The sequence below is a fragment of the Vombatus ursinus genome, unplaced genomic scaffold, assembly GCF_900497805.2.
Source record: "Vombatus ursinus unplaced genomic scaffold, bare-nosed wombat genome assembly UNPS02014782.1, whole genome shotgun sequence".
NCBI lineage: Eukaryota > Metazoa > Chordata > Mammalia > Diprotodontia > Vombatidae > Vombatus > Vombatus ursinus.
Genome location: NW_020954560.1, coordinates 1,012,596 through 1,026,755, shown reverse-complemented (window position 1 = coordinate 1,026,755; position 14,160 = coordinate 1,012,596). Strand labels below are relative to the sequence as shown.

General features: G+C 44.7%; 1 protein-coding gene across 1 annotated transcript in view; it reads left to right on the top strand.

Moving 5' to 3' along the window:
* The window catches only part of ZNF697 (zinc finger protein 697), a 44,258-nt gene that overhangs the window by 18,792 nt on the left and 11,306 nt on the right, over nucleotides 1-14,160 (top strand). Inside the window, exon 2 of the mRNA XM_027866785.1 lies at nucleotides 10,620-10,714. The gene's annotated coding sequence lies outside the window, so the exon portion shown is untranslated. The remainder of the gene's footprint in view (nucleotides 1-10,619; nucleotides 10,715-14,160) is intronic.

The following is a 14,160-nucleotide window of genomic DNA, read 5'->3' as shown; positions in this document are numbered from 1 at the left end:
GTAGCCTTAAATTCTGGGCCTTCTAGACCAGAGAGGAGATGTGTGTGTAGAATAATAGTGGATGAGGTCCAACAAAAGTCACAGGCTATAAGTATTATAAGAGTGAAGATTCTTAGGCTTTTGGAATCTAGTATATGCAACCCAGTTAAAACTTCCCTGTCCATAGTCAGTAGCACGTAGGGATGAGTAAATGCTGTTTTCATGGATGTGAATGGGAGACTCCAGGATGTTGCAGCTTCTCTGTAAGCTAGGGAGTAAATTCAGTTCTTTGTAGTATGGGGCCCTAGGAGTTAGAGGGTGGAGACTTGGCAGCTGTGACTGGCTGGGGCTTCAGGCCAAACGGAGGAGCCTTAACCCAACCAATCTGAACCTCAAAGGCATTGTTGCTGTCCCCAACCAGAGACACTTGGAAGTTTAATTAAAGTCAGTGACCAATTAAGCTATGAATCGACTTTGTTGTTGCCTTGGAATTGAGTCTTTCTTAAACATATATCTGGGCCCTCAGGTAAATGAGGGAAAACCACCAAGAGAAGGGCCATCTGAAAATAGAAGTTTTCTGGGCCTGAAGTTTGGTAAACACCTGGCTGCCGCAGAATGCCCCTGGGTGACCCGAATGACGGTGCACTTCCCTATCTAGCCTTGCCCAGCCATTCACTGGACAGAATGGGTTTGTGTCTGAAGGAAGAGTTTTGAGGAAAGCCCAGCTGCCATTTTTTGAATGTTAATACCCAACATGATGAGAACAAAATAGCACTTATCTAGCACTTTGTAGTTTGCAAAGTGTTTACTTAAGTTATTTCATTTGGTCCTCACAACTCCGTGGTGAAGTAGGAGATATAAATTATTCCCATTCTACAGATCAGGAAATGGAGAAAGGTACAAGTGAGTTGGCCAGGGTCCCAGAGTCCCTTAAGTGTCAGACCAGGATTCCAGCTGGGGTCTTCTTGACTCCTGTGTCAGACAGAATAAATAGTCCTCTATTCTCTATATTCCCTATGTCACCTAGCATAGCATATAAAGCGGTCCAGATCCCTGAAAATGTGGGGAGGGTGCTGATGGGATGAATTAGCCTTTCCTTTGTAGCTTCTCTTCCTGACCCTGTGGGTGAGAGTCTACATGATGGAAGGAGTGGCCTAGCCTGGAGACTAGGCTGGGTCTCCTTTTGTCCTCACAAAGAACCAGTTCGTTTTTTTTTTTCTTCTTTAAGTCTCAACAAAAATCCCATCTTTTACTGAAAGCCTTTCCCAGCCCTTCTTAATTCTAGTGCCTTCCCTCTGTTCGTTATCTCTTACTTATCCTGTGTGTGGTTTGTATATGTTTGCTTGCATGTTGGCTCTCCCAGTAGATTGTGAGCTCCCTGAGGGCAGGCCTGTCTTTTGCCTCTCTTTTGTGTCCTAGCTTGATTAGCAAGCAGGGAGCCAGGCACATGCTTATTGGTTTGATTTGGTGCTCCAGAAATGACAGTTGATTCAAACATTGTCATCCCTCTCTGGTCAGAGTGAGCTGCGATCATGATTCTATTTCCTGAACTGAAGGCAGGAAGTGGTGATGATGGGAAAATAATGTGAACGTACCATCTATAAAACAAATCTAGCATGTAAGTGTCCAGGTTTGCCCAAAAGATGAATCAGAGTTTACTGTTGCTGTATGGAAGGATTCTCCAGTTTATGGAAAGAACTCCAATTGATTTCCTTTCAAAATAAGCATCTTGTGATATAATAGGAAATATGCCTGTTGTACCCAATAAGGTATACTGGCCTTTTTATATCATTGCCTTAGAGAGGCATCGCTGTGTGGTTGGTGCAGTGGATAGAGCACCTGGCAGAAGACCTGAGTTCAAATGTGGCCTCAGACACTGAATAGCTGTTGTGACCCTGGGCAAGTCACTTAACCCTGTTTACCTCAGTTTCCTCATTTGTCAGATAAGCTGGAGAAGGAAATGGCAAACCACTCCAGTATCTCTGCCAGGAAAACCCCAAATGGGGTCAGGAACCTGAGGCTCTGAGTGGTTTTTCTTAGGGGTTGCAGACCTAGTGTCAGAGGAAGGATTTGAGCCTGTGCCTTCCAGTGCAGAAGTCCTAAATAAGTGGACTCGTTTCTCGAAACATTGACGTGTTCTTATTTTCACCTTACTTTGTAGTAAGTATGTCCTTTTTCTTCCTCTCCTAAGCAAAGTAATGGGGAATGAGGGGAAGGGCTTCAGCAAGACTAACCGCACGCCAGCTGAGTCTGACTGTGAGCCTTCCACACCCGAGGTTCCTCGTTTGGCAGAAGATGGGAGAAGGAGATGCATGAAGGAAGTATTTGTCTCACACTGAAGGGCTTATTGAGCAGGGAGCAGAAGAGGTGGTCACAGCGCCTGGGAGGGACCATTGAGAGTCCTGCTGCCAACCCAGGAGAGCTCTTCCCCCCGACCCCAGTGAGCCAGCCCTCAGGGCAAGGGGCAGGTAAGGGAAGGGGGAGACTTGGAGCCCTTGGGCTGCTGCAGCTGGAGATTGGAGGCAGGGAAGGGGGCTCCTGGGCAGCAAAGGAGCCGGAGCTGTTTTTGGATGGCAGCCCAGAGCGCTTCCTTCCCCTGACAGCATGGCTCCGCTGGCTGTGGGCCATCTCCCGGTGACTGCGGCCCGAGATTCTTCTCCTTGCTCTCCCTCTCCCTTCTCCACTGTCAGCTGTATGCATGGGCAGGAAGGTGTGGGGAAGGCATCCTCAGTGACTCTGGATTGGCTGAGGAGCTCTCTCCAGCCTCCTGTCTGGGTCACCATGCATCCTTTCTCTTCTCCCTTCAGGTAGAGTCATAATGGTGCTTTTCTTCCATTTGCGTCCTGTGTCCCACACACCCTCTCACTCCCTCAGTTCCTCCCGACTCTGCCTCTCCCAGGCCTCGCCAAAGGACACCAAAGAGTTAGAGCTGAACGCTGCCTCCCGAATCAGGATTCTGAGGCGCAGAGGTCGGTAACCTGTTCAGAGTCACACAGAGCTATAATTTGAACTCAGGTCCTCTGACTGCCAACCCAGGGCTATTTCCACCAGACTGCACTGCCTCTTTTGCTCCTCATGGCTTTGAATGGTTCATCTCTACAATGTTGTTGTTGTTCGGTCATTTTTTCAGTTGTGTCTGATTCTTTGTGACCTCATTTGGGGTTTTCTCAGCAAAGATACTGCAGTGGTTTGCCATTTTCTTCTCCATCTCATTTTGTAGAATGAGGAAATTGAGGCAAACAAGATTAAGTGATTTGTTCCCAAGGTCACCCAGCCAGCAAGTGTCTGAGGCCGGATTTGAACTCATAAAGATGATTGTCCCTGATTCCCAGCCCAGTGCTCTGTGCACTATGGCACCACCTAGCTGCCCACCTCAGAAATAGAGAGCTCCTACTAGCCACCCCATAAAAGAGGTAATCTTTATTTGGGGACACCCTTAGCTTGCTTTGGGGGCATGAGGTGAAAGAAGATCCAAATTATCTGATGCAGAAGTGTTGGTTCCTGGCTTGTTGTCTCCATTACCATCAGAAGGTAGAGCTGTTGTGTTTCTCCTTTTCTGCTTGAGCATCCTAGGTACCTGATCTGATGAGGATCATCAGAGGGGTTTTCTAAGTGCTTCTAAGCTGGGACCTCTGTGAATTTGATCCAGTCCTCATGTGTCTGAAACTGTCTGGTGTACACTCTATTTTGGTCTTGGAAACTCCATCCTAGGACTTCCTCACCAACCTGTCTTTGAGTTGACTCTTCAATTAAAGGAGTCAGATGCTGTTTGTTTTTTAATAAGACAAAGGGCCAGATGGACCTTTGCGGTGATTATGGACTATTGAATGCAGTCACCATGCGGGATAAGAATGATTTCTATTGATCCCAGACCCTGCTGAAACATTGGCGTCAATCCATCTATGAAAATGGATATTCCAGGAAGAAAGACAACTAAAATACTTTCTGATACGGTATAGTCAGTTGGAGTATGTTGTGTTACTTCTTTGGCCTATGAAATGCCACCACAATTTTCCAGCCATTTAGGAGCACCATTTTTGATGGTCATTTGGACCAAGTACTGTTAATCTACCAGGATATATTCCTCTAGTTCCAAGCTTCCAGCCAGCACACCCATCTCAACTAGACAATCTTCTTGTTTGCCCTTTGATTTCAAAGAGGACCAGTGCCATCTTGGGTGACGTCTTGACCTGTGAGTGAATTGGATTTAAGTGAAGCAGAGTTGCACTCTCTCTTGCTGAGTCTTTGAAGTCCACTGGCAGGACAAAAGTCAAGAAAACTGGCAATGGCTTGGGATTTTCAGCGTCTGACCAAGTTCTTAAGTGTACCAGTGTCTGCTTCAGCTGCTTCCATGGCCATCAGAATAAATTGTTCTCATCTGCCCATTCCATTGGGTGAGGTCTTCACATGCTTGGAGTAGACATCCCCTAACTCACCTGTGGGGTTGAGTCCTGTCAGTTGCCCATAACCCACTTTAGCCCACCTGTAGAGATAGTCTACCAGGGTGTGGCTGCTGCACGTACTCCAGTTTCTTGGAGCCACAGGTGAGAGTTGAGTGAATCAGGTGGTCAGTGAGCAGCCCTGTAAAGGGCTTGGCAAGCCCTCACACCAGAAGTGCTAGTCCTCCTGAACACCCCATACACCCCCCCCAAAAAAAAACCATATACTTGTTCTACATGACCACAAAGGGATTGCAAACCCTCGATCTCCTGATCCAGAGTCAGGTGCCTCATCCATTAGGCCTGCTCTGGCACCTCATAGAGCACTTGTTTCATATGTCTCCTACATTTGTCATGTGCTGATGTGGGCTTTGTCACTTATGCCTGATGAACTGTCTTAGCCTGATGTTGGTACCTCATCTCTGTACAACACTGGAGAAGTGTCTTTTTGACTAGACTAAGATGGAGTTGTTGGGTCTCTTATGATGGGAACTCTTTTTGTTGTATGAGTTGAACTCAATGGCCTGTGGGATCTCTTAGATCACATCTACTAAGTCTTTGATCCTGTTATCCCCTCTCCCTTTGGAATCCTGACAGTCCCAGTCCTCAAGGCCTACCTAGCTCAGCTGCTGCTGCCTCCAGGAACTCTTTCTGACTTTTTCCCACTCTGGGGTCTCATAGAGCACTTGCTTGTTGTATATGTCTCCTGCATTTGCCATATATGACTTCGTATGCCACATCGCCATGATGACACTTAGTAGGAACTTGATGAATGTTGAAATTGAACCTACTTGCTCACTTGCCGATGACAGCTTTGTCACTTACACTTAACCAAACCAGGGCCATTTTGGAGGCATCACCATCCAAGAAGGGGGCAGGAAAGTATGATACGTGGGTCTCACATCCTGGCAAATCAGTCCCTCTAGAAGTGGCATGCCCAGTTACCTAATTCAGTGTTAAAAGTAAGTCAGACATTAATACGTTGTTGGTGGAGTTATGAACTGATTTAACCATTCAGTAGAGCAATTTGGAACTGCACTCAAAGGACTAAAAAACCATGCATACCCTTTGACCTAGCAATACCACTACTAGATCTGTATCCCAAAAGAGATAAGAAACAAAAAGGAAAAGGACCTATATGTATAAAAATATTTATAGCAGCTTTTTTCCTGGGGCAAAGGATTAGAAATCGAAGGGATGCCCATCAATTGGGGAATGACTGAACAATTTGTGGTACGTGGTTATGATGGAATACCATTGTACTATAAGAAATGAGAGCAGGATACTCTCAGAAAAACTTGGAAAGACTTGAATGGGCTGATGCAAAGTGAAATGTACCGTATACAAAGTAAGAGCAATTTTGTAAAATGATCAGCTTTGAATGACTTAGCAATTCTCAGCAATACAACGATCCGAGACAACTCTGAAGGACTTGGGATGAAGAATGCTATCCATCCCCAGAGAAAGAACTGCTGGTTTCCGAAGACGGATTGAAGCATACATGTGTAATTTCCCTCTATCATAGGCTTTCCTTGATTTCGGCCTGTTCTGGTTTTATGCTGTCAGCATCTCAGGCTACTCAGATGATCCCTGTGATCTGGTTCCTCCCTTTCTGCCCTTCAGCTGCTGTACTCCTTATCAGTTCCTGAGTATTCCCTGGGCTTTAATCTATCTTGAAGTGTCCGCTTAAGACTGACGTCCTCCATTTTTATTGTTGTCATTGTATTGGTTTTTACCATCCTGGTCCTCTCCTCTAGACTCTTAATTAACTGACAACAAAAGAAACACATTCAGAAACCCAGGTTTGGGGCATCCTACCTCTTGCAGCATCTGAGTGTTAATGCTTTGATTTGGCTTCCTGTCCACAGGATAGAGTGAGTCAAATTTCTGGCCTCCACAGATGAAGCATGTTCATAAAGGTCTGGTGCTCTGATGATAGAAGGATGGTTTGAGCAGGGTTAGGTGGTGGAAGGCTTGGGTATTTATTGTTTCTGGCTCCTTTACAATCCATCTTTTTGTGACTCCCAGAAATTTTAAGTCATCTCTCTGTGCCCTGATTTCTCCTTTTTTCTATAATGGAATTGGTAGTGGTTTGTTGGTACCCCTTTGGGGACAGTAGAATAAGCATTTATATGGCACCCATTATGTGCTGGATATGCTAAGCACTTTACAAATACTATCTCATTTAATCCTCACAACAACCCTGCAAAGGTGCTGTTATCCCCATTTTACAGGTGAGGAAACTGAGGCAGAGGTTAAGTGACTTGCCCAGGGTCACACAGCTAGTAAGTGTCTGAGGCTGCATTTGAACTCCAGTCCTCCAGACTCTGGATCCAGAGCTCTGTCTACTGCTAACTGCCTCAGTAGATAATATTTACACAGTAGACAATTTAATTAAAGAAAAAAAAAGTTGATGAGATTTGTTAGTTGGCACTCTTGGTAAAAAAAAAAATCAGAATTCTTTCACTCTTCAGAACGGCCTCTCCTATCTTAGAAGGCATCTGGGATGCCCTGGGCAGGGATTCTTAGCCCAAGCCCCATATCACATTCATTTCGAGGGTATGTGGGGTTGGCGCGGCCGCTGCAGTGGTGAGCATGAGACCAGCTCAATGCTCATAACCCGGAGACACATTGATGGGGCGGGGCGGGAGACAGCAAGATGGCAGAAGCTCTGTTTATTAAGTGCTAGTAGCTTTCTTTTGTATCCCTAGTGACACCTGATCAAAGCATGATCTCCATGTGATAGCCAATCACCAAGTCTGCTGGACACCTGCAGCCCTCATGTCAGGGGTACGAGTAGGACTTTTCTCCCAATGAGAGGAGAGCCGAGCCAACCGTGGGAGCTGCGTGTCAGCAAAGGAGAGGTCTTGTGAGACTTCCTTGTTTTTGCCATGCAACAGGTTGTGACCCTCAGCTTCTGCTGAGAGAAGCTAGAACTCCCATGAGAAAATTACCCTGACATGGGGTGTTGTGTGTATGTGGAGGGAGGTTGTTTGAGAGAATGAAGGGGAAGGGGACGAGCTGGAAAAGTCTCAGAAGTGGCATCTCACCCCTGAAAATTTACTTGTGGTTGGGACTTTCAGAAATGTGTCCAGCCTGCCTTGTGTTGGTAGTGATGGGTCTGCCTAGGCAAGCCAGGCATATCCCTGTTGACCACTGGGCTCATCCAGTCTGCCTGCCCATCAGTCATTCATCAAGTGTTTTTTAAGCACCTTTTATTCACCTGGCCCATTACCTGGCCAATAATAGGCACTTACATAGGGATGGGTTACAAAGCCAAGAGTGAGATAAATCCCTTTCCCTCACGGAACTTAACTCCTACTGTGCCCATTGGAATTTGTGTTCTGTTGTTAACAGATGCCCTTTGTATATCTTATATTCCTTTTAGCTCTATTTGATTAAAGGCTGCTGTTTTTTGTTTTTTGGCGAGGCAGTTGGGGTTGAGTGACTTCCCCAGGGTCACACAGCTAGTGTCAACTATCTGCTCTGAGACCAGATTTGAACTCAGGTCCTCTTGACTCTATCTACTGGGCCACCTAGCTGCCCCAGACTGCCTTTTTCTTTGAGAGCTCTACATCCCTGACCACTTTGTCCAGCACTGGCCTCGCGTTGCCATACTTTCCCAGTGTTATTCCCAATCTCTATTTCTGCAATACCTTTCCCTCCTTTAAAGTTTATCATTCTCATAAATCACAATATTCATATCCTTTTTTTTTTTTTTTTGAGGCTTTTGGGGTTGACTGAGTTGCCCAGGATCACACGACTACTAAGTATCAAGTGTCTGAGGCCAGATTTGAACTTGGGTCCTCCTGAACCCGAGGGCTGGTACTCTATCCGCTGCGCCACCTAGCTGCCTCCAAAGTAATTTTTTCCAAAGGCCTTCTTCATGCCGCTCCTGTTCGTCAGCGCTAACGCTCTGTTGTCTGGCAAAGGAAATCAATCCTATCATCTGGCATGTGTGAGGTTACGATCATAGAACTGTAGCCAGAGTGACCTCAGAGCCCTTCTGATCTAATCTCTTCATTTTAAATGTGAAGAAACAGGCCTAGAGAGTGACTTGCCCAAGGTTTTGAGCGCCAGATTTTTAAAATTTTATTTTTAGTTTTCAGCATTCACTTTGATAAGATTTTGAATCCTAAATTTTCCCCCTCCCCAAGACAGCATGCAATCTGATACAGGCTGTACATGTACAATCATATTAAACATATTTCCTGTGGAGAAAGAAGAATCAGAGCAGAAGGGGGAAACTACGAGAAAGAAAAAACAACATCAAAGAAAATAGTACACTTCGATCTGCCTTCAGACTGCGTAGTTCTTTCTCTGGATGTGGGCACATCTTCCATCATGAGGCTTTTGGAATTGTCTTAGAACATTTAAGCACGAGATTTAAAATGGTGGGTGGAAAGGGAGCAGGAGGGGAAACGGACGAGAGGCTGATGAAGAATTAGAGAGGAATGCAGCCACGTGGAAATAAAGAGATGCCTGTCCTGAGCACCCTTGTTAAAGTCAGAGGGAGGGGACCCAGGGACACCGAGAAATTCTTGAGGTGCCAGTTACAGGGCTGACATGATCTTTGGGATAAAAAGATTTCTGGGCCGTGATGGAGAAGTCCAGAAAAGTCAGGTAGTCCAGACTCATGGTAAATCTATTGAAAAAGCAGTTCTTATTTTGGTGCAGTTGGACTAGACTGTTTCAGAACTCCCCTTCACCTGGGCCCCCATGCCTGCTGCAGTGAGCTTTGACCTCCATTTATCTGGTAGCTCCTCCCCCTGACTTGGGTACAGTTTCCTGTCTTCCTTCCTAACTCTGCTCTTTGCCTCACCTTGAAGCGATCCTTCCCTCCTCCGCTTCCTCCCAGCACCTTGGCTAGATTTCTGTGCACTTTTCAAATTTTGCTTTGCATTTCAATTGTGTATTCATATCAGAGGTGCTAGGTTGCTTAAGAGCAATGACTAGGTCTCATTTGTGGAATTTTATCAGCATATATCCAGCCGCATTTTAGAGTAGGTGCGGTGCTCCCATAAAGCTAATTAACCTTCCATGGGTGAGTGGTTGCTTTCACTGGGGTCAGGGTTTTTTGTAGTTTTAACTTGCATTGAGCTTCCCTTCTGGAAGCCATGTTGTCCATCCTATTGGAAGGTCATGCTTACAGTTCACTTTCAGTAGTGCTATCTGTGTAAACCTCAAAATTTCTGGGCAAAAATCCATCTTTTGACCTATACTGTCACATATATGTCCTGTTCTGTTTGGTGTACTCAATTGGCCAAACAACTAACTCTTTCTTCCTGTTCGTTTGCTTCCCCACAAAACTGCTGCTTAATTGGCTGCTGATGAATCATTAAGACCTTGGTCTCTATCCTTGCCTTTGTGATTTGCCTTTAATAGCTGCTATATGGATTGGTAAAACAGCTGCCACAGTTGATAAGTCTGGCTCCAGCTGCCCACATTATTTTCTTCTCTCATCAAAGATGGACATAACTCAAATAATAGACTACTTTCCAAGTTTAAATATGAGAAGCAGTGGCTCCTAGCTTTGTCCCCTCAGATTCACCAAGCTGCCAATCTTTTGTTCTGATTTTAATTTACCTTACTGGAGTCTCTTCTCTCCCCGCCCCCCACCCCCACCCCCCCAACTCTTTCAGGTAATAATAGTTTACTTTATTGCTGGCAATCTCCCAACCACTTCATTAGACAAGAAGTAAAAATGGTTGTTCTCATTATTTATAAATGAGTAATTGTAGTGAGATCCAGAGAAGTTAAAAAACTTGCCTGTGGCCACAGATCAGCATTACCATCTGAAAAGGACTAGCTGCCCCCATACCTTCTGCAATTCAGCCAAGTCTCTAACGTTGACCTGGTGGAGGGTGGCCCATGGATTGTAGGAGTCCATGCCCCTCTGTACCTCATTGTGCCTTCTATTCTGCTGTTTTCTTAACGACAGTTTCTGTTGTTGGGTGGAGTAGGTAGAGCAAGGAGATTCCTAGTTCTTACCAACTTGCCATTACACTAAATCTTATTTACTGTCTTGGGAAGGAGCAGTATTGATTTCATCCAAGTATTGCTCTTGCTGACATTACTTTGCTTAGCAAAAACAATTGGTTAGACTTTGCCTGCCTATGCTTAGCCTTTAGCTTGGCCAAATGATTTTTGAGAGAACTTACTTTCTTTTCCCCTTGTTTTTGTGTTTTCTCATTAATGCAGCTTGTGAGAAAAGATTCCCATCTCCCAGAAAACAGACGTGCAGGCATTAGCAAGCCAAAGGAATCACTCATTGCTTCTAAGAGTGGAGCACACAGGTAAGCATATGCTAGATAAAACTGATTCTAAGTCATTGGTGGCTCCAGTGAAAGAGCACGCAAAATTCACGTGGGCCCTAATGTAGTGTTCTTCTAATGGAGATGAAGTTACAGTCTAATGCAAAGAACATGGGACTGAGAATTGAAGAACCTTTACCACAAGTGTGATCTTCAAGAATTCACTTCCTCTTTATGGGCCTTGATGTCTTCCCCATCTATTAAGGAGAGGGGAGAGAAGGAATAAAGGGAGGGAGAGTTGGACTAAATTACCTCCAAGGTGCCTTTTAACTTTAAAATTCTTTAATCCTGAGAAAGACTTTATGAGTCCTTAAAACTTTAAGTCTTCATAGTACAAGAGAACTCAGTTTCTGACACTATTATTAAATGGGTTATTAAAAGTGGTTTATGAGCACTTTAGAAAATGTTCGTTTTGAGCCAGCAAGGGGTTCACTAAAGAGAAAGTAAGATTACAATATTCTCATTTCCCTAATTTATGGCATTTTTAAACTCATTGAAGGGAACACTACTGACCTAGTATATCTGTAACAGAGTCCCATGATACTGTTGTGAAGTGGGTAGGGAGAAGAGATCTGAGTAGTAACAGACTTAATTGAATTGGTAACCAATCAGGGACCAGCAGATCAGTAATGTCAACCCAGAATAACATCTTGAGTGGTTTGCTGTTGGACTCTGGGATGGCCCTCTTCTGTTCCTGTTCAACACTTATCTACATTGTGCTTTTAAATGACATATAAAGAATGAAAAGATTTATAAATCAAATTCTTACATGGCATGAATCTGAGAATGATGACTCATAGATTGGATGAAGTCCTTGATTTTATTTACTGATTAGAGGAAGACTCATGGGAATATCTTGACCAAGAGTGTGGGCCCTGTGAAAGTCAGGTCCCACTTAAAAGTATTGTGTTCCCTTTTGAGTACCTTTTTAAAAGGGACATTGACAACCAGAGCATGTCCAGAGAAGACCAGCTAAGGACAATAAGAGCGTGTGTACGTGAAGAATCCTTGAAATTCTTAGAGAGGATGACTTAGGGTGAACATGACTGTTGTATTTAAATCTTTGAAAGGCTTTCATGTGGAAGTCAGTTTACTAAACACTTACTGCGTGCCTTCTAAGGCTCTGGCCTACAAAGATGAAACAGGTTCTGCCTTCATGGAGCAGGATTCTGTTCTCCTGGGGTGGAAATAATTTCCAGAAGGGGAGAGCACAACAGCTTCAGGCTATAGGAGAGGCTTCATTTAAGAGGTGGTACCTTCAAGCAAGTGAGGCAGGGATGAGATGGAAATGTGGCCCAGGCCTGGGGGCTGGCTAGCATATCCAGAAGCACAGAAGGGAGTGATGGGAAGCCACGGTCAAGCTCTTCACCTGAGCTTCTGACCAGTTTGGCTTGAACCCTGTGTGTCATGGTTTGAAATAGGGCAGAAAGGCAGAAAGGAACAAGAGGTAGAGGGGCTTTAAGCCGTTAGGCTCAGGAGTTGGTAATTTTTCTTTGAAGCAGAGGAGAGCCCCTGAAAACTTTTGAGCAGGGTGAGTGACATGTTCCAGGTTGGGGTCAGATGTGTTCCCAGGAATTTTAATTTGGCAGTCATGAAGAGGATGGATTGGAGTGTTGTGAAACCACAATTGGGCAGAGCTTTTAGTTGATTGTGAAAATAATCCGGGGGAAAGATGATTAGAATCTGAATTAGGGTTGTGGTTCTAACAGAGAAGAGAGTGGATGAGATACTGTTAAGGCTGACCCAACAAACCTTGGCAGATGATTTGTGTGAGGGATAGTGAAGCCTCATGGATGACAGATCTGGAGCACTAGAAGAATGCTGGTATCCTCCAGTGCTTGGCACATGATAAATATTTATTGAATTGAAGAATAGGTAGGTTTGGAGGAGGGTAATTAATGGGTTTTAGGGGAAATAAAATTCTGTTTGGGACATACTGAGTTTGATCATGTCAACAAGACATCTAATTGGAGAAGTCCAGTGGGAAACTGATATAGGGCTGGAGTTGAGGAGAGATTAGAACAGGATACATACATTTGGAAGTCGTTTGTACATAGGTAGTAATTGAATCCATGAGAGCTGGTGAAATATCAAAGAGAGAGTATGTGTAAAGGACAGGGGCAGAGGAAGATTTAGAATGGTAAACAAGTGTTGATGAATTGACTAGGGGGTGGTACTAACAGGGCTAGGAAAGAGTGTGTGGGGAGAACATAGGAGGGAGGAAGAGTTTTTATCTCTGCAGACTGGGAGCTGAGAGTTTGCCCACCATAAATAGGGGAAGCACCAGTGGACAGGGCTTCCATATCACCGGGTTCTGTAATGACTGAGCCCAGAATCAGTATCACACAGCTGGGTAAGCTTCCCAGGCTGGTCACTTCCTATACAGAGGAGCCTACAGGTAGAGGTAAAATATTCTCCAGGTACCTGGGTCAGGGAATAATTGGTTCGAACAACTCATGGTTGGAAGAGAAACAAGCTCTATTTTTTGGCCTGTCTGGCCCTGGAGCAAAAAGTGTTGACATCGATGGGTTATAGAAACAAGGGCATGATTTTGGCTTAATTATAAGGAAGTGCTTGTCATCTGGGAAGGGAATGGACTGCTGCCTTTTCACAAGTAGGGTAGAACAGATGGGCACCTCTTGGGATGCTTAGGGAAGCTTCAAGCTTCAGGTAGATCCATTCACACCAAAGCTTGGGCTTCTCTTCCTCTACTCCTTTCTTGGGTGATGACTACTGGAGTCTCAGGTCTGTGCCATTTAAATATGCAGTCTCTGTAAAGGGGCTTCTCCTTAGGGCCACTGAAATACTGGACTCTATCCAAAGAGATGGGCACTAGGACCCCAGGGCTGCTCAGAGGTTCTGCCCAGGAACACAGACAACAGGCTTCTTCCTGGCTCTAGAAAGCACTGTTCTCCATGCACGCAGTCATGCTGTTCACAGAATTAGTTCTGAGGGTTGTTCACAGTTGTTCAGTACCCATCCTCCATCCTCACTCTCCTGCTATAGTGAGAACTGGGGATGGCAGGTGTTTGCACCCAGAGACCTACTTTCCCTCATACATATTCACTCCCTAGTTTGCAGCTCCCACTCTGAGGGCATGGGTACCTGGCCACTGACTTAAGCTGCCTTCTGCTCTCCTGTTCAAGAAATGCCCCTTGCCCTCTCATAGACACACCCAGGGACTGGAACTCTTTTCACTATCCCACCAATTCCTGGACATGGTGTCATCTTGCCAGTTTTTTTATAGTCCTACTGTTTAATCTGCATCAGGATGTAGCTTTGTTTCTATATCTGTTTAATCTCATAAATACAAATGTATTTGTAAATCACAATAATGATTAATTATTGATTATTAATAATTAAATATTAATTAACTTCCTTTCATCAGGTTGCCAGTCAAATAGCATTTATTAAGGGTTTAATATGTA